We start from the raw sequence: 20,211 nt of genomic DNA, 5'->3' as shown, positions 1-20,211 counted from the left end.
ATATATATGTATATGTATATATGTATGTATACATATATATACATACATATATATACACACATATATATACACACATACATATACATACATACACACATGTATATACACATACATATATATATATATATATATATATATATATATACACATACATACATATATATAGGCCAAAGTGGGTGAAGATAAAAAATATTTTTCCTTATTTTATCTTTGTTATTATAAAAATAAGAACAAAAGATACACATTACAAGTACACATAATATACAAATAAAACAAACAGCGACTTATGTCCCAGGTGCAGTAGGTGTATTAGAAGCATTCAAGAAATTGAATTAACAAATCTAAATATTGATGCGAAGGCGCCAGAACTGAAGCTGATAGATGTTGCGCTGAAGCATGATACAACGATATTTCTTCAAAAGCAGATTGTGGAGACATTTTAATCATACATGATCAAAAATCATCATATTGCAGACCCCTACTAGGCTAGGTGTCATTTTTACACACCTTTAAAAAAAAATAATAAATCAGCCAGCAGCCAAAGCAACATTTATCATTTTATTTTAGTTTAAATTGATATACTAAAATAAATAAAACAGAAATAATTAATAAAAACTAATATTACTAAATATGAGTGATATATTTAAAGCAGCATTAAGACTTAAGAGCTCCAGCCAGCGAAGATGAAGAATATCATTCATAAAACACCTGCATTAATTTTGTTCATGTCCTAATGCAAATCTGTTATATGCTTTCAAAAGACTTTAAATAGTGTGCAGGAATCAAAAGGACTAATTTTATGCTGCGTATTTGTCCTTTTGAACTTGACAGCTTCAATTACACCATGCATTTCGATTGCATGGACAAGAGCAGCATGAACTTTCTTCCCACAGTCTTATTTTGTGTTTCCCAAAAGAAAGCAAATAACACAGTTTGGAATGCTACGGGGGAAAGTAAATGATGACAAAATCTGCTTTTATGAGTGAACTATTCCTTCAAGGCCGTTTCAAAGCGCATCTGCCCTCAAGGAAGGGTTTGTGATGTCGCAACAAAGAAACACTTTGAATTCTCTCGCACGTCTGATACCTCCGTCTAACACAGCAGCTCTGCCTGCCTCCAAGGTCTCCGCATCCCCTGGCAACCCATCGCTATGACAATGAAAATCATTACCGTAGGGCGACGAGGACATGTCCTCTCCTCCCTACCTTCGTGACAGGAAGCCTCTCGGCGTCACGTGAGGGATGATGCAGAGGGGTAGAAGTGATGAGTCAGACGCCGCTTCACAGTAATGTTTCCATCCCAATCAATAGAACAGCTGTAGCCTCGTGCTTTTAGGGGCTCACGTTCCCGCAGGCACACTGCAATTATGTGACAGCCAAAGTGCTTTTACAAAAGCAACGGTAAGCGATGTTAAAACAATGCACTGCTTACACGTCAATGAGGCGAGACACACACTCGCACTCAATACGGCTGCCAACTAACCCTGATAACCCTGAAAGTCAACTCTGTGTGATTACACTAAACAGCCCAACTGGTTTAATGCTGTTTATTGCTCAAATTGCTCATTTGACATGTAGAATCAAGGCTGAATGATTCGGTAAAATGATTAACACACCTGCATCTCGCTAAGGAAGTTTTAAAAAATGATAATTATACAGGGTTTGTGTGTTTGCTTTGGTCTAATTAGGCAATGCTATTTTAACAAAAAACAGTTGCATGCATCTTTCAGGAAACTTGAGGAAATTAAACTGCGCAAAGTTGACATTATTTCCTATTTAAGGTTCAGCATCGTTAACCGTCACTAGTAAATAATTCAACAAACCCATGACACATAATTGCTGATATAAAGCCTAAACCCATGGATTGCCTTCGGAGAGGACGTTAAGCTTATCTAACTGTTTACAGATGGAGACATTAAGCCTAAATATTTGATATACAAGTTTCTAGATTTCCTCATTTATTTGGGCAACTCTGACTAATATAGCTATTTTATTACATATCACCATTTCAAGTTCGTTTAATGATTACTTTATCAAATGTGTCACATTGTTAATGTCCTACAGAAATGTAAGCCACCTCTGAGCTTCCCGTTTCACACTATAATCGATTCCTAGCAGCATGCCGATCTGTCACGATGAAGCTATTTGACAGATTTTAGAGAGATGAACCGAATGAAGGCCTGGTGTATTAACAGTAACATAACTGTCCTTAAAGCAATTAATTGCTTGCATTTCTCTTTTGCAAGCAGCTCTGGGTAAATTCAGATAAAAGCATTTGCTAAATTAATAATGGAAATACAAAAAGACAATTCACAACAGTAAGCACTCATTTAAAGTTTTTTGCATGGGACAAGCCTGATGCAAATGCATCTGCATTTAACCTCCACTACATTTGCATACAAAATTGTAGGCCTATAAAAGCATATATTTATTGTACCAAATGAATGCAATTACAGTATATGCATTAGTCTGCACGACAATACTTATTTTTAATAGCTTTGCAATGCAAACACCAATACATTTTAATCATACTTAACACTTGTCAATGTGTGAGAGACATTTAATAATTTTGCATAACTTAAGCTCCTTAAAATGCAATACATATAATTAACATTTTAATCTTTTACACGATTTCTTGAAGATCTATGCTCTTTGTGTTTTTAAAACATGTCTACAGTAAACAGTTCATTACACTGCGATGCAAAACTAAATAACGCAGCTTTCTAAAACCCAAAGGTAAATAATTATCCCCATTAGACATCCTCGCTGAGCACGAACCATTATCCTGCATTGAACAACCACGATGCGCAGACTATCAGACAGAGGCTTCATTTACTAAAACAACGAGAAAGGTGCAGTACCTGCTGAGAGGGCAAATACAAATGAGATCATGGAATTAGATTGCTTTTTGGGTCATACTTGCATTATGCTTATTGAGATTTAGCAAAGCATCTTAGCATATATCCTCTTCCATATCTATGTCTCTCAGCACCTTTCATCTGCATAACTCAGCTAACTAATAATAATTGTTTAGACACAGTACAATCATAAGACTATGCTATTTAAACAGATACCATGAGACGCGACGCATTGACAGCTGCGTTCATGATAAAAGCGTTCTAGTAGTTGCGTGTTGGTGATGATGATGATGATGATGTGCACTAGTTGTCGCGCTCTCACGTGCTCGGCGCGCGCAACGGGTGTGGCGCGGGATTTGGAGCGATTTAATGACGGGAATAGTCTTGATGGGTGAACCGTGTCAATCTGTGCATATCAAGTACCTGTTCCAGACAGAAACGATCCATTTCATTCTCCTCACGCAGCGATGACGCGGTAAAAAAAATAAAAAAAAATAAAAATACTTAAGCACGTGAAGTCTATAAAAAATATTTCTACACGCATGTGTGTTATTATCTGCGTGTGCGTCAAAGCAAGAAAAAAAAAACTGTTCTTAAAGTAATTATTTTAAATTAAATATCAAACTGATTATTTCTTAGATGCGCCGCGGATTTATAACCTGACGCGAAAAAAATATAATAAATAAACCTCAAGGAACGATGACGCGAATGCTGTTCATTTCAACACGAACAAGAGTGAAATACGAGCTGCCGACGCTGATTTTCCTTCTTTTCTTTTTTTTTAGCCAAGCTAGTGAATGCAACCATTATAATCGTTTATATTCTGTTTTATGCTCAGAAACAAACTCTTACGTCTTTCCAATCGCGTGAGAACTCGGCGGACGATTTATGAACCGACGTGATTTATATTCGAATTAATTCCCATCACGAAGTAACGGAGCGATGACGCTGGAGGAAAAAATGCAACAGCTGTCAACTAAAACAATCCTCGGGAATGAGCTGTCAACGCGTATTTTTCATCGATTTTAACAAATTCAATGTCACGGTGATCTCACGTCGGCCCGGTACGCGAGCGTTCCCGATGTAGCATTTCACGCAAACCTGGAAACTTCTCGCGCTCTATCGCGTAACATTACTTTATTATTATTATTATTATCTGTAACTCTTTATTAAAGCTCGCTCGGAAACAACAAGGAAACACACAACATTTACGCGTGTCGACATCACTGAGCGACGAACGCAACGCTACAAAACGCGCTTCCTCTGCAATGACACATTGCATCAACACTTGACACATTGTATCGTCTATGCTTTACAAGTAACACATCACGCTACTTTGTCGACACCTTAAAGCGCTTGAACTGAACCTGCCGCTTACCTGGTTACCACGACCTGCCGCTGCTGCGCCGTTTCTGGACCACAAATCACGCAGACGGCAAAAGAGCTCGATGGGAACTGCGGCAGATGACTCGTTAAGTCAAGGGAATTAAGGCTTGTTGTTTAACCGAGGCGAACATTCTTGTCGGTCCACGCCAAGCGGGATTTGTCAGGCAACTGGTTTAGAATTTAACGCCGAACTCAACTTAGTTTACCAAAAAGCTGCTCGCGCAACAAGCTGCTCTGACAGCTCGTGGGAGGAGGGACCAGGTCATGTGACTGGGAAAGGGGGGAGGTTGATACTTTGAAATAATAAGTATGCCATAAGTTTATTCCATATACTAACTCATTTGATCATGTATACGTATTAAGGAATTTAAAAAGCTGCTATTAAATGTAGTTTATGATATCTAGTCAGAAGACTTGTCGTGTCAGTTGTGTTGGTTCCCCCCTATTTACAGTCTGAGTTGGTTTGACCCAAATGAATGCCAGGAGCCCTGGGAAGGGCAAGGGTCTGCTTGTTGCCGTGGAAACAACAGTGAATCTCCTGAGGGTACAATGGATGTGGGCTACAGTACTGTTAAATCAACAAGCTGAAGGCCTGTTGTTCATCTCAGATGATGACGATTAGTTTCACACGGATGAATCCCTAACAGTTTACATGTTAAGATAGAGAGAGTCCTGTGTGCCAAGAGGCCCCTGTGCCATGATATTATGAAAGTTATTACTTTTTAGATAAAGAATGGAAGTGCATAATTGAAAAGTAATGACAGCAGTTAGAATAATCCATAATGATAAATTATAGACGTTATGGGCGGGTTTATGTGGGATAGATTTTACAACGACGATGTAAAACATAAAACGATTAAATAATGCTGCAGCAGTACAAAAAATAGGGAAAATTTGTATTTTATGTACATTTATATAAATATAAAAGCTTAAATGTCGATATACACATGTAAGTGTGTAATAGAAAATGGAGCACATAGATTAATCATAAATGTAAAATAATTGTTAATAATTGTAAAATAAAATGTTATCACTTTAGCGTAACTGGAAAGCATTTTAATAACATAATTAAACAAGAACAGCAATAAAGTAATAAAAGGTAATCTCTTATGAGCGTAAGAAAATGAATAACTTTAAATTGAACATGGTGACGGCATTGTGTTTCTAAATGACAAATAGATGTAAGCTATAAATATGTATTTGTTTTCCAGCTTATCTCTTTCCTCTTGAAATACAGTAAAAATTCATCACTTTAATTGGGATCAACTCATGAAGTATACAAGGCATGTAATCACCTCAGAGGTTTTGCATTTGATAAATGAACACTTCCTCATGTTGGAACCTGAGAAAGTCATCCACTTTAGAAGAAAAAAACTACAGAAACAATCCAAAATGATGAATATGTTATTCATTAAGGCATCTGAACTAGGAATTTTTATGTATTAGCACTTGGTCGAACCCTTAATCAAGACTTTCTGCATTAAAATAATTGATGTGCCAACATTTCTGTCTCTGAGGAATGTCATTAGGTTGGCAGATCATTAATTAATGTCAACTTAAAAGTGACTGAATGGCAACCTTTAAGATATAAATGATTGCAAAAATGTATTGATAGGTATTACGAGGATGGTCGTTTATCATATAGCCATTGTATGCCTAAACACACTAAATAACCTAATGGACTGAAGGATATTGATCTGATGACGAGTCAATGGTTCGAGCACGTCTGGATTTTCTTCTTGTAAGCAGAAGATGGGGGAGTGTGTCAGAAACATTCCTACAATGAACCGGAATTCACTGATACTATTATTTTCTCCAGTGCACATGCCATGAGCAAATGAAATTATTAGAAGTCAAAACCCAGTCACCTCATCACTGGCTTCCGGGTTTGGTGTGCTGTTGAAAATTACTGTCAACCATTTTGGGATCCCCAAAGAATGCTTCAGTTTTTCTCAGAGTTTAAATAACCTTTGTTCACTGAACCAACAGTGCCAATAAAGAACCTTTATTTTAAAGGGTCAGTTCACATAGAACACATCTTTGCACTTAAAAATGCAAAACGCAGTGCTCAGAAATGTTTTTTTTTTTTTTTTTAAGCGCTGCGCAGAATGCCTCCTCCGCAATGTTGCCATAAAATAAAGCAGTTGCTATGCCAACTTGCAACTACAAAACAAACGTTTGCAAGGCTTGCCCTGCCTTTGGTGTCTTATGATTGGTCCATCTGTAAAAGATGTGATCACAACAGTCATAGCAGACGTCTAGTGCATTTACATAGAAAAATAATGGAAAAGTAGCACACTAAAAGTGCATGTTCACTGTGGTAACATTTAGGTAAACCAATCTTATTCAAGTGGTATTTACAAAAAGAAAAATGGCAAAAATGTCTAAATCTGCTGCTTTTTTGGCTATTTGAATATTTGTTTACTTAGACTGTTAAAAATAAACGTTAATTATCTTCTATGGTTCCAAGAAGAACTTTAAGCAAAAAAGGTTCTTCACACTAAGAAAACAAAATGTTTCCTTTAAGAATTGATCACGGAAAGCTTCTTTGGGTAACCAGAAATGGTTCTTCCATGGCATCAATGCCAAAAAACCTTTGTTCTTAAGAGTGTAATACAGAAATTCAACACTTCATTATTATATAGGTTGGGAAATCACAAACAACACGGGAGGATCTTCATGTCAGTTTTTATGCTTCCAATATTTCACTTCCGTCTAATTAGCACATTGTGCCACTGCGTTTGGATTTAAATATGTCACGCTTATTTTAAACTGTAGCAACAACAGCATTGCGATTGTGCAAAAGATCTCAATCAGCATTCCTCAAACCCAAAACTGCTGAGAGCAATTTCCTCCCAAACCCTTCCCAGCATTCGGCAGACATCCGTAAACATAAACATCATCCCCGCGATCTCCTCCGGGATTAGCCAAGTTACACAAGTGTACGGTTTGCAAATAACAGAAAGTTGCAAACAATTCTTAGAGAAACATTCCTTCGGTTCGGCCCAGCACTGGTAGGGAGCTGTTGAATGTGGCCATAATGACCTAAGTGTGGTCTCTCGCCGTCATGTGAAACGGCATCATTCAATGAGATGCGGAGAGACAAACTGTGGATTATTATGTTGAGTAAGAGTCTAAATAGACCTCTAGAGCTGAGTGCTGATTCCAGACTTGTGCATCATCTCAATTTTGGCAAAGTGCATCACGTGCCTCCTTGAATGATCAACAGGACCTGGAATAACATTGTGTTGCCAAATTTAAGGTCGATTAAATTTCAACACAGCACATGGAAAGCCAAAAACAGTCATTAGTAAGAGACAGAGAATGCGATTCAAATGGCCATTTTGGGAGTTGTTTTGATGTGGGTCAAAGCTTCGCTGGCGGTGAGATGTAAAGAAGGTTCACTGGTTAAGCTTCTCTGTTGAAAGGTCACCCGTCCGTGCCTTTGAGCTTTAAACGGTCACTAAACCCCACCGTATCGAATCATAAACATCCTCCTACATTACACTCTTTGTGTGAATTTTATTTCAAACATAGAGTGACCTTTTAATACTCTCCCCGTGGTCGTCATTTTAAGTGACAGTCACACTCTGAGCTTTTTATATTAATCCAATAGTAAATATAGGTAAAAAATGAAGACCAAAACATCTACACTAAAATGTTTAGAATGTGTCTTATACTCCAGCTCAATTTTGTTTATTCATTATGAGTAGAAATGTAAATTCTGCAACATGTTGCATTGCTAGAAGAGGTGGGGCTGCTTTATCAACAAAGCATTCATGTACATTTATTCATTTAGCTGATGCTTTTATCCAAAGTGGCTTACAATTGCTATATATGTCAGAGGTCACACACCTCTGGAGCAACTAGGGGTTAAGTGTCTTGCTCAGGGACACATTGGTGTGTCACAGTGGATTCGAACCCTGGTCTCCCACACCAAAGGCATGTGTCTTATCCACTGCGCCAACACCACCCCTTGTGTAAAGAATGTTTCTGGCTTTCAAGAAGCAGGGCACAGTTGTCAAATCTATGATTAAATCTACTTAAAATCATAATTCCTCTGTCCCGCGTTTCATGCCAAATACATTGCACAAGTACATTTTATTTAAATAACACAATGCACATAGTCTAAAATCCACTTTTACAGAATAATAATGGAGTGATGATGTATTAGATTTTAATTTAAAGCTTATTCAACTGTGTCTCCAAAAATGTATTGCACATTTCATGACACGTTCAAAGTTCAGTGAGTGGTGCCAAAAGCCCAAAACAGACACACCTTTACACCTTGTAAAGCAACAGTGGCATTTTTGCTTGCCTCTATACAAGTCTTTAAGCTCTTTTATATCTATTTGTAGTTCACGGCATTCGTACCCAAGTGCTCTGCATCACCAAAGCAAACTGCACCGGGTGCACTAACAAGCAAGTTTACTTTGACAGAAAAGCCATATATATGGACTCGATTATGTGATTCAAACATCAAAATGACAAATTATGCACTATGGTGAAAGCTTTTTGAAGTGAAAACATAGTATTGTGCAAGGAAGCATGCAAAAAGTCTTTATTAACCATTAATCTGCCTAGTTATCACAATTGGTGTGAAAAGGAATAAGACTTGATGTTTTACTGGTGTTAATTTCAGCATGAAACTGCAGTAATATATAAGTATAGGTACATTTTTGGAGTTTGGCAAAAATGTAGATGCATGTTTTTATAATCAGTTTTCTAATATGTTACAGCATACAGTATATAAATCCCATGTGAGCAAATCAGTGTCAACTGTGGCAAGGAACTATTTTAAAAGTCAAATTTTAGTTTGGTGAACTCAGTATATGAAACTAAATTATATGTTGCTGTCTTGCGTAACTGTATTTATTATTTGATCTCAATTAATTCTTAATGTTTTTGGCCTCTCACACTGTAAATAATGGAGTAATATTCTGTAAGTTTGTATCCAAATCTTTCTCATTTTCATCTGAATTGTATTAATAATACGGAAGACCAGGAAAGAGGCAGCATGCAATCTGCTCTCCGTAACCTCTCATGGCAAAAATGAGACCCTGCGCGTCTCCAAGAGAAAAATGGCACCGCTTCACTTGAACCTCGATGTCGACATTACCCTTTCCAAGGAGCTGATGCAGAATGCGTGACAGACAGCTGAGAGGTTTCAAGATGCTGAATGGTATTCATTAAAATGATAATTCCAATGGTATTCATTAAAAACAAAATCCCCAAACTCTGCCAATATGCTTGTGCTTGTTTTGTGCACTGTAGACACAGAAATTCTTCTGGATGTGAAGTGCACTTATCAGTAAAGATTGAGTAGCCATCGTGGGCAGGCAATTCTCAAGAGACAAACGGATCGATTGAGTTGCAGAGGAGAAGAACGGAGACTCCAGGAAAACATTAAAGGAATAGTTCACCTCATCATCCTTTACTCACCCGTGTGTCATTTCAAACCCATTTCCTGGAGAAATCCTCATGCAGTTATTTTTCCTGTAGTGACAGTTAATGGTGACTACATCAGTCAAGGTTCAAAAGGGAGAAAAAGCATTATCGTATTCACACATACAAGTGAACAAATAAATCACAGAATTTCCATTTTGGTATGAACGATTCCTTTAAACAGCTCGCTCTCTATTTCCGCGCAACCTAGGTAGTGTGTTAAGACAACAATTGTTCTCCAGTGTATTATTTCCACTTCTAGAACCCGGCGGAAATATGTTTTTTTTTTCTAGCCATGTTAATGCTGGCTGCATCTGAATCTTATATATATATTGTTTTTTACATCTGCTTGGGAAAACAGCTTGACCTTTGTGATCTAGCTGGCAGCGTTTGAGACAAAACCACTTCTGCACTCCTAAACTGAAAGCTTGAGGTAACCCACGCACATTGACAGTAAATATGCATCCTTAGGGTCATCTTATTCATTTTATCCAAAGAAAGTCTATTTTTAATGAGTTGCATCATTTGCAAATGAACACGTCTTGCCTCTAACTCTCATCCGCTTGGTTGTGGACCAGGTCACTCGGGTAAAGATGTTTCCGTTCATCTGAATAATTTTTCAATTTTAGGGATGGCATGACGTGAGATTGACGTCTTTATAGCTGGTTTTCTGTGCTATCTGCTTTTTCTCAATCTACAGTATTACAATTCATCCTATGACAAGCGAATCTAACTGAATTTCTGCAGTAATTGGTTCCTTCCGTCCTCACATACTGTAGATGGACACATACAGTGATTATATTTTGGGTCCGTTTGCAGACATATTGTGACAATTGCATTTACAATTTAGACAATGTTAGGACTGTTTTAAAAATCGTGCCACAGCGATTGAGGAAAAACTGTAACATTACTGGAAGAATGTTTGCTCATAACTTTGAGAGAACCTTGCCAGAATATTCTGATAATGGGAATTATGCATACATATCTTCTTTTATTGTCTTTTATCCAATTTAATAGTCAGATACAGTATACATTGCTTGATGTAACTCTCTTGACCCCTTTAGTATGATATTTTTTTACAGCTATATCAACGCAAGTACAAACATAAATACAGACCAACTGTTATTGCCTACATTTGCACTTTTACATAAAGTAGCCTGTTTCTAATATGAGCAATAAAAATGGTGATTCCAGACTTTGAAAACAGTTCAACCTTTCCCAGGAAAGGTTAAAAAAAAGATATATATACCCTGAATGCACTGTAAGTTGCTTTAAAAGCATCTGCCAAATGCATAAATGAAACTGGGAAATAATACACAAGAATAAAAGCATTTAAGTGCAAATCCATAAAGCAGTTTATTAAGGGAGTTGATCTAAGCTGCTGTTTTTTTAGGTCTGAGATGATGTTCAGAATGAGAAGGTCAAACAGTGAATAGAAAAAAAAGCTATGAAGCTAGTAAACTGGAGTGAAGAAAGAAGAGAAGCAAACAGCAGGGCAGGTAGTGTTCTATCATTCTCTGCACTGTCAATTAGATCAGTCGATTACATTGATTGAGACGCTCCACCTGTGCATTTAACCCCTCTGCGTCTCCTCCCTGGAGTATTACACACATCCATTTGCTGATGGATGGAAGGATTTCCAGTCACCGTCGATGACCCGTCTGACCTGGATTAAGACTAAACAGACGATGCAATATTACAGAACTGTTGAGCATCAGAGGTGGGAATCATTAGGCCCAGAGGAGGTTGGGTATCACTTTAACACCAGTGCTTCTCAGTCTGTGGGTCACAATCCAGAAATGGGTCACAGGTCTGTTTCTGAGATGGATATGATAAGAATAGCAATGCATTTCATCTTTAATAAAAATATTAATTATGTATCTTTAAATAGTTTTATATATATATATATATATATATATATATATTGCAATGGATGCATATTTACATATTGCAAGACGAATCACCCTTTACACAGAACTACATCCAAATGCACACACCACCCTTGACACACTTATGCAACTGAGTTGTGAAAACAACCCACTGGTTAAGAGGCAATCAGTGCATCACTGTAGTTCAGAGGTCATTCCAAAACACTGAAAAATTCATGAGCTGTAGACATGAATCAGTGTGAGAAAGATTTCATTCCAGAACATATGTGTTTGATTGTACATGCATGCACGTACTAGATGACGTATTATTCCTGAGATGAGAAAGTGAGTGTTTACAGTTTTTCTCAAATCATCCATAATATTTGCAAACAAGTATGTGCATTTCTCAAAACAATTCGTACAAACAGCACCACACAATGGATAACCTGCAAAAGCCTGTAACTTACTCAAAATCTCTCAAAAGAAAGTGTTTATGTCAACGAACATATCAGTAGGGGAACGTTACAGTGCAGAACCTTTTTTCTATTATTTGATTTACCCTTTGATCTTGACTTTTTCTGGATGTGCGTATTTAGATTTTTTTTCTTTATAATGAACATATCATTGCCATCAGAATGAAAAATCCTTGTTCACAAACAAGATGGTCAAAATGCTTAGCCGTTGTTGATATAACAGTGCAGTGTTAGTATTACCTGATGTAAACTATGGGAACATTTTGGATGACAGTCACTGTATTGAACAGTATTACATATTAGATTAATAACGTTATTGTGATTGCAAATGTAAGGTAGAATGCAACGAAATGCAGTATGCTTATGTATGCCATATATCCATTTCAAAAGTACAAATTTACACATTACTGTGTGCGGGGTATTGATTGAAAGAGTCTGGATAGAATTCCCAGTTACACTTTTACTAGTGGTCTTACCAAAAAACAACAACAAAAAACACATCACAATGTCGTTGTGATATAGAAAAGGAAAAGAAATATGGGCGCAAAGATAATAAAATAAAAAATAAGTCCATTTTCAGAATTGGTGACTCTTGTGTTGTCCTTTGCTTGTACAGTATACCCTTACCAAAAGTATACTTCAAGTTTATTTTACTAAGTATACTTAAGTAAAGTTCAAGTATATTTTAAGTACAGTATACTTTATGTAGCAAGTATACAAATATCAGTGTTCTAGTAGTAAATTTGTAAGTGTACTGTTTCAATACTCCTTGGGACTCAATTGGCCCACTTTCTAGTATATAAAAGTATACTTTAAGTATAACAGTAGCAAACTTTGAGTGCACTACTAGTTTACCTCTATGTTTGTAGCTTGTACTGCAATTACACTAAAAGTGAACTTATATGTATACTAATAGTTTACTAATTAAATACTTTGTACACTTTGAAGTATAGTCTGAGTAAACTACTAGTTTAGTAGTTTTATACTACAAATATATTAAATGAACTTCACATCATACTTTTAAGTATACTACTATGTCCCTATTTACAGTAGTTCTTAATTTGTATATATTTTGTTATGTGAATATCTGAACATACAAAACATCCAAAGAAAGAACAGGTATCTGCTTGTAAACAAAAACCTTTTATTCTAGCTTCATGCATTCTTTTTTTAAACACTTTAATATTGGCAAGTTTAATAAAAAAATAAAGAAATAACATTTTGAATAAAAAGCTGAAAAAAGGCTATAAATTGGATTCAGAATGATAATCAAAATGTAGATGGAGTCGATCAACACCCCAAAGCTCGACTGTAATTTATCACCTCTTCATCCATTGACATTTTTTTTCTTCTTCACTTGTGTTTAATCGGACATTCTGTGCAGAAGATGTGTAATATCTACAGTATAATAATGAAAACACGGATTCTAGGAGTATAGCGCAAATATATTTACAAGCGTTTACCAATACTTAAAGTACTTTTTCTAAACTCTTCATACAGCAACACAACTTTGGCCAAAACCACATTTTGTTAAATAAATACAAACTCTACATTTCAAAATGCTGATTACTTTTTTCTACATAAACTAACTCTATCAAAACACAGCAAACATAATCCAAAATTGAGTAATCGGACAAAACACTAGCACTGCTTTTCTATCCAATAGGAACATATAATCAATCATAGAACAGTGACTGTCAAAATACTAACAGTTGATGACTTTACAAAAACTGCATTACTTTCTTCTACATGTTTGACATACTGTACATGTTTCAGTTCTACTTGCATAGACAATATAAAAATTGTTAATTGTTCAAAAATTCCATTGTTTTTTGTAATTTAGTTACCTTCAACTGAAACCCATTTTCCGACTACTCCTCTTCCTCTCCCAGGCATTATTTTTTCTCTCTCTCTGATTCTTTGTGTTGTTCTGCATCCACAAACCCAGTTCAAAGAAGTATTTTACTCTATGTTGATGTAATGTAATGAGCATCAACACCTGACTATTCCTCCTGGAATCAGCTATTTCTAAATATTTGAGTGATCTTTAACTTAAAAATGCTTATCGGTTGTTACAATATTTTATATACAGATATTATTTCAATACTTTTGAGTTGATTTTGTTGCAGAAGTAGAGGCTTTACACTATATTTACAGTTTGGAACATTAGGTCTTCATTTAATGTCATGCTGTGTTTAAGAATTGTAAAAAAAAAGATAAGAAAGATCTATGATTTTGGTATGGGGGTAAGCTCATGTGAAAATAAAATTTAAGCAATTTAGAAACGTGTTAATTTACTAGTATTGTGCGAAAACAACATGAATTGTGTTAAAGGTATGGTCAAAACAGACTGATGTTGTGCTAATTGTTTATAGTGTTTTGAAAATGTGACTACAGACTGGACAAAAGCATGTTAGCAATTGAAAAAAAAAACTGCAAATGTCATTTTAAGTATATTTCTGAGAAGTACATAAAAGGTAATAGTAGTAAGTAGTACTTTTTCCGATTTTCAGTTTATAACAAGTATAATAGCACACTTGAATAAACTTATTTTTTGCTTTCCAACTAAAGATTCATGAGATAAACCTTTGAGCTATTTCAGAGAAATGGTTTATCATTGGTCACTACCATTTATCATTGATCTACATTCTCTTCATTAGTTAAGATTCACGTGCACAATTCATGCCAAATTGACAAAAAGTCTAATAATAATGTGTTAAAAAATGTGCTTGACAGTTTATGACAACTAAATGAACCATTTTGCATTTAATGATTTATACGATGAACTAAAGACTAAATGTTTTGAGGGGTAAGACTATTGCACAGAAAACTATATACAGTATACATTTTGAGCACCACGTCATTAGCAGCTGATAGTGTAGGAAACCGCAGATAAATGTGCAACTTGTTCCAAAGAATGAGGAACTGGTTTTATGATGTGTACAAATGACTAGATGAGGTGGAGGTTGTACAAGTAGTTCTGAGAATCTCATTTCTGATTTGAAAAAGTGCATCAGAGCGACTGAGAAAAGCTGTAATGTCTGGCCAGTGCATCTCAGTACAGTGTCTTAAGACTCCTTCAGTGTGAAATATTAATGCAGCTACTGCAGACCCAATGATCACCATCAGATAAGAGGAGCAGACCACTGCAGGAGAGAATCACAACACATGTATGACCGCAAATGATCATTCCTTGTCATTTTAAAAGAAAGCTTAATTTACTAAGAGACCTAACATGATTTGTATTAGTTTGAAACATTTGTAACTTAATAATAAAGGAGGTCAGACAGTGACATACAGCCAAGTATGGTGAACCATACTCAGAATTTGTGCTCTGCATTTAAAGCTGAAGTAGGTAACTTTTGTAAAAATGTATTTGTGAAACCTGTCATTATGTCCTGACAGTAGAATATGAGACAGATAATCTGTGAAAAAATCAAGCTCCTCTGGCTCCTCCCAGTAGTGGTCCTATTGCCATTTGCAGAAATTCACCGCTCCCGGTAAGAAACAACCAATCAGAGCTGCGGTCCGTAACTTTTTTTGTATTCAAGATTTACAAAATGTATATAATAAGCGAGTACACCATGAATCCTGTTTTTAGCCTGTCCTGAATCACTAGGGTACATCTATAATAAGTGATTATATTCAGACTATTTTAGATTGCTTCGGGGGTACCCCGGCGGAGTAACCCGGTACCTTTGTGATTCTTCATAGACATAAACAGAGAGAAGTAGCTCCGGCTACAATGTTCTTCCGCATGACGCAAGCAGTTCTGTTTATTAACCACTAGAGCGTCAAAAGTTACCGACTGCAGCTTTAACCCATTCAAAGTGTGTGTGTACACACACACACACGGAGCAGTGGGCAGCCATTTATTTGGGGGTGCAGTGCCTTGCTCAAGGACACCTCAGTCATGGTATTGCCAGCCCGAGACTCAAACCCACAACCTTAGGAGTCAAACTCTCTAACCACTAAGCCACAACTTAACCTTACAGACTGACAGACAGACAGATAAATATATAGATGGATAGACAGATAGATTGAACACACGCTACATTTAATATACAGTACATGCGAACACAACACTGAGATCTAAATAATAGAAAACATAATTTGTAAACTTAGTTAAACCATCATTCACTGTCTGTTCTGATTAGTTCAATTATATTGCTATGGGAACTGTTTCATATAATTTATATTTAGATGAATTAATTGAGATTTCCGTCTACACAAACACATGCACACATAAACAGAGAGTAGTATGTGTCCGGGACATTTACTCACGTCTAACACCAGAGCCGGGCAGAAAACTTTCATATGATGTTTGATTCTGCAAATGTGTGTGTGTGTGTGTGTGCGCATGTTTTTGTGACATATCAGGACACAATTCTGTATAATGACATGGGTATGACACAGGTATTACAAGGAGAGGGTGACTTATGAGGACATAACCCATGTCCCCATTTTATAGATACATACAGAATGAGTTTTTTTGAGAAAGTAAAAATGCACAAAGTTTCCTGTGAGGGTTAGGGTTAGGTGTAGGGTTGGTGTAGGGCCGTAGAATATACAGTTTGTACAGTATAGAAACCATTACGCCTATGGGATGAACCCACTTTTCACAAAAACAAACGTGTGTGTGTGTGTGTGTGTTTGAGTGTGTGTGTGTGTGTGTGTGTGTAAGAGAGAGACCCTCCATTGAATGTAATACTGTCTTGTGCATAATGTATTCTGTATGAGACACAGCGAGAGTGAAATATAAACACCAAGACAAGAAGACTCGGCGCAGAATGCTCAGCTCTAGGTGGGTAGAGATGGTTAGAACAACAGCAGAAGAGATTTTTCTGTGGTTGGCAACAGCGAGGGCGTGAGAATAAAAAAAGAGAGAGGAGACTTACTGAAATGGGGAGGAAAGCCAATGGCAAGCCAACCCACGCAACACCTACATCCCCCATCAGGCACACACACACACACACACATACAGCATGAACACTGACAGATATCCAGAGAGACGCACATAAGTGTGCACTTACATTCTCCTATACAGCACATGCAAGTACCTGAACGTGAACACTTGTTCCCTGCATTTGTCCCATTGTAGACATATAACGAGTGCACTTTATGTTACCGTGGCGATAAGCAATCCTCAACTCTAGAGGGTTCCATGTGTCTGTGCGATTGTCACAATTTCTGTCCATTCAAATGCAACACGTATCAAATTCATAATTGTAATAATTTTTACGCAATACAAAAATGCTAATTTGCTGAAAATGTGTTCCCCCTTCTCAGCCCATCCAAGATGTAGAAGTGTCTGTTCATCAAGTTTGGAGAAATATAGCACTTGCTCACCAATGGATGCTCTGCAGTGAATGGGTGCCGTCAGAATGAGAGTCCAAACAGCTGATAAAAACATCACAATAATCCACAAGTAATCCACACCACTCCAGTCCATCAGTTACCATCTTGAGAAGAGAAAAGCTGTGTTTGTAAGAAACAATTCCATCATTAAGAAGTTATTAACTCCAAACTGTTGCTTTCAGCTAAAATATGAGTCCATAATCCATAATTCCTGTTGTCTCTCACATCAAAATCCACTCATATTTTGAGCAGTTTTTGGCTTGTAAATGGTGCTTGATCTGTGCAGATTTCTCTCCTGATTCAGACCAGAACACTTTTTCACTGGAGGAAGCATTATTATGGATTATGGACTCGTGTTTTAGTTAAAAACGCCTCAATGATGGGTTTGTTTCTTACAAAGATGCATATTTTGCCTTTTCAAGATAGTAACTGATGGACTGGAGTGGTGTGTATTATTTGTGGATTATTGTGATGTTTTTATCAGCTGTTTGGACTCTCGTTCTGACGGCACCCATTGAGGATCCATTAGTGAGCAAGTGATGCAATGCTACATTTCTCCAAATCTGATGAAGAAACAAACTCATCTACATCTTGGATGACCTCATGGTGAGCACATTTGCAGCAAATTTGCATTTCGGGTGACCTATTCCTTTATTTCTTTAACAACATGACAATTTTTGAAGATTTTTCTCACTTGGTCATTGTATAAACCTTTTATATTTTAACTAACTTTAATCTTTATCAGTAAGATTCTCTTCAGATTGTTATAACACCATGCCAGTAGTAACAGAAAACTTTAGCTAAACAACAAGGAAAAAGGGTGCGTGCAAAACAAAAAACATTTACATTAGTGTAATACTTTTCATTAAAACCAATATTTTATCCTTCAGGAATTTATATACAAACATGCAGATAATTTCTAGCAACAAATCACACGTTTGCATTGCATTCTGACACATTTCCGTGTGAAATCTCTCTTATAGCATTAGTGCTCACATACTTGCGTAGATTATGTTTCAGGGCTGATAAACACCAGCTGATTTATACGTTCAGCCTGTAACAAACATATTCTTTGTCGGTGCTACTAAGAATCTAAATGCATAACAAGGCCGCAGCCCCCAATGCAGATGATCGTTTTGTGGTTGTTTGTGCGATGCAGGGCACTAAAAGGCCAGTTCGACAGCAGGTAGCTGTGCACTATTTGTGGGCGTAATGGCACAGCAAGACGGTGATACGCTGCCGTGCCAAGATAAGTGCTGTTTACTGCAAGCTTCGTCACTTATGGTGTCCCCACCTTCTGTCTAAGTGTGAAAATCTAAAAATCAAAGCAGGTGGCCTGTGGCGCTCCGACGGGTCCCTCCTGAGCCCATCTGAGAGCTGATTCTGATCTGAGATCATGACAATCAGAGGCTGGATCCACATATAGATCCAGTGCCTTCTGATGCAGAAGCCTGGCCTGCCCTTCAGTCTGGCCTGCTTTTCAATGTGCTCTCATTTCCTAGTCCCCTAAAATAGGCCATCGGATCCTATTTCAGTCAAACCACAGTCTATCATGCTCAAAGGATTTCACTTGGCCAAATCACCACAGTGATTGCTTGATTTTTCAGTGTGACAAAGCACAGGTTTTGATGCATCCATTAATGCATACAAAAAACGGGCAGATTTGAATTTTTTAACGCAAGGCTTGAATTTTTTAATAATTCTTTTAAGTTTTAATGTGACCAGTCAGTTTTTTCTGTCAGTTGTTTTGCTTCAAGTTGCATAATAAGTTAAATTGTACATGTTGGATCTCCAGTGTTTTGAAACAATGAATCAGATTAAAACAGCATTAGTGCAGTAGCATTAAGATTTTGGTAATATTTTGAATCCGTTTTTTTTTTCTTTGTTTTCATTTGAATTTTATTTATATATATTTTTTTTTTTACATTTGTATAGCTGTTTTTAATTCTTTTTTTAGTTTGTTACTTCAGATCAAATAACAATACATGAAAAAATAGGTAAAATAAAATGTTTGTTTCTTTTCATTTAACCATGCATTAAAACACATTAAAATTCTACATTAACATTAAAATCTATCTACTTTTAAATTCTTAATTTAAGTGCGAGTATTCCTCCCTCTAGTGGTTAAATTAGAGCACTTTCTCCTAAGATATAAAGCAGTCTCTTTTAAACTCTTTAATGATTTCTTAACCTCAGGGGTTCCTAATATTTTCTCTAGCTGATCCTCTGTGATCTAAATTATTTACTTAAGGACCTCTGAAATTTCAAGTCATGTTCTAACCTTTCAGTAAATGAAGAATAATAATGATTTTAATGACAAATAATTTAATGACTGCTTCTGTATTAAAGAACAGATTATACAGAGTTGCCCCAAAATGTATTTGGACAGAACATTCTATTTTTAAAAATCCCTAAATGTCACTGCATTAAATAGCAAATCATAACAAATAAGTTGGTTCAGTTTGAAACACACACACACACACACACACACACACACACACACACACACACACACACACACACACACACACACACACAATATGTTGAACACGAAGACAGTGAGTATATGTGGCTGTGTTTATGTTCATACTAATATCGTGAACTTGAGTCTGACCCGCATTAGCTTTTCTCTCTCTAGCGATTGTCCTGCAGTTCCATCATCAACCACTAGAGGTTAACAAAACGCTCTACTACAGTAACAGTAACAATCTCTCACTTCATATTGCTATTTACAAACATCTTTATCACTCAGTGCTCGCAGTTAGCTAAATGCATCACACTCAAATCATGAAATTGCTAATTTATCCCAGGCAAAACAGCCAAT

At 36.5% G+C, this 20,211-nt stretch overlaps 3 protein-coding genes across 12 annotated transcripts in view; 2 read left to right on the top strand and 1 right to left on the bottom strand.

Moving 5' to 3' along the window:
• LOC132143358 (muscleblind-like protein 2a) overlaps positions 1 to 4,496 on the bottom strand; it is a 95,029-nt gene extending 90,533 nt beyond the window's left edge. For all 9 annotated transcript variants that reach the window (XM_059553502.1, XM_059553499.1, XM_059553506.1 and 6 more), the window contains exon 1: positions 4,236 to 4,496. The gene's annotated coding sequence lies outside the window, so the exon portion shown is untranslated. The remainder of the gene's footprint in view (positions 1 to 4,235) is intronic.
• Positions 1 to 20,211, top strand: part of LOC132143360 (uncharacterized) — a 121,464-nt gene that overhangs the window by 51,679 nt on the left and 49,574 nt on the right. The gene's annotated exons all lie outside the window — the stretch shown is intronic.
• LOC132143359 (2-oxoglutarate receptor 1-like) overlaps positions 1 to 20,211 on the top strand; it is a 48,396-nt gene that overhangs the window by 451 nt on the left and 27,734 nt on the right. The gene's annotated exons all lie outside the window — the stretch shown is intronic.

Source organism: Carassius carassius, chromosome 7, assembly GCF_963082965.1.
Source record: "Carassius carassius chromosome 7, fCarCar2.1, whole genome shotgun sequence".
NCBI lineage: Eukaryota > Metazoa > Chordata > Actinopteri > Cypriniformes > Cyprinidae > Carassius > Carassius carassius.
The sequence above is the reverse complement of the archived record's forward strand: the minus strand, read 5'-3'. Positions and strand labels throughout refer to the sequence as shown.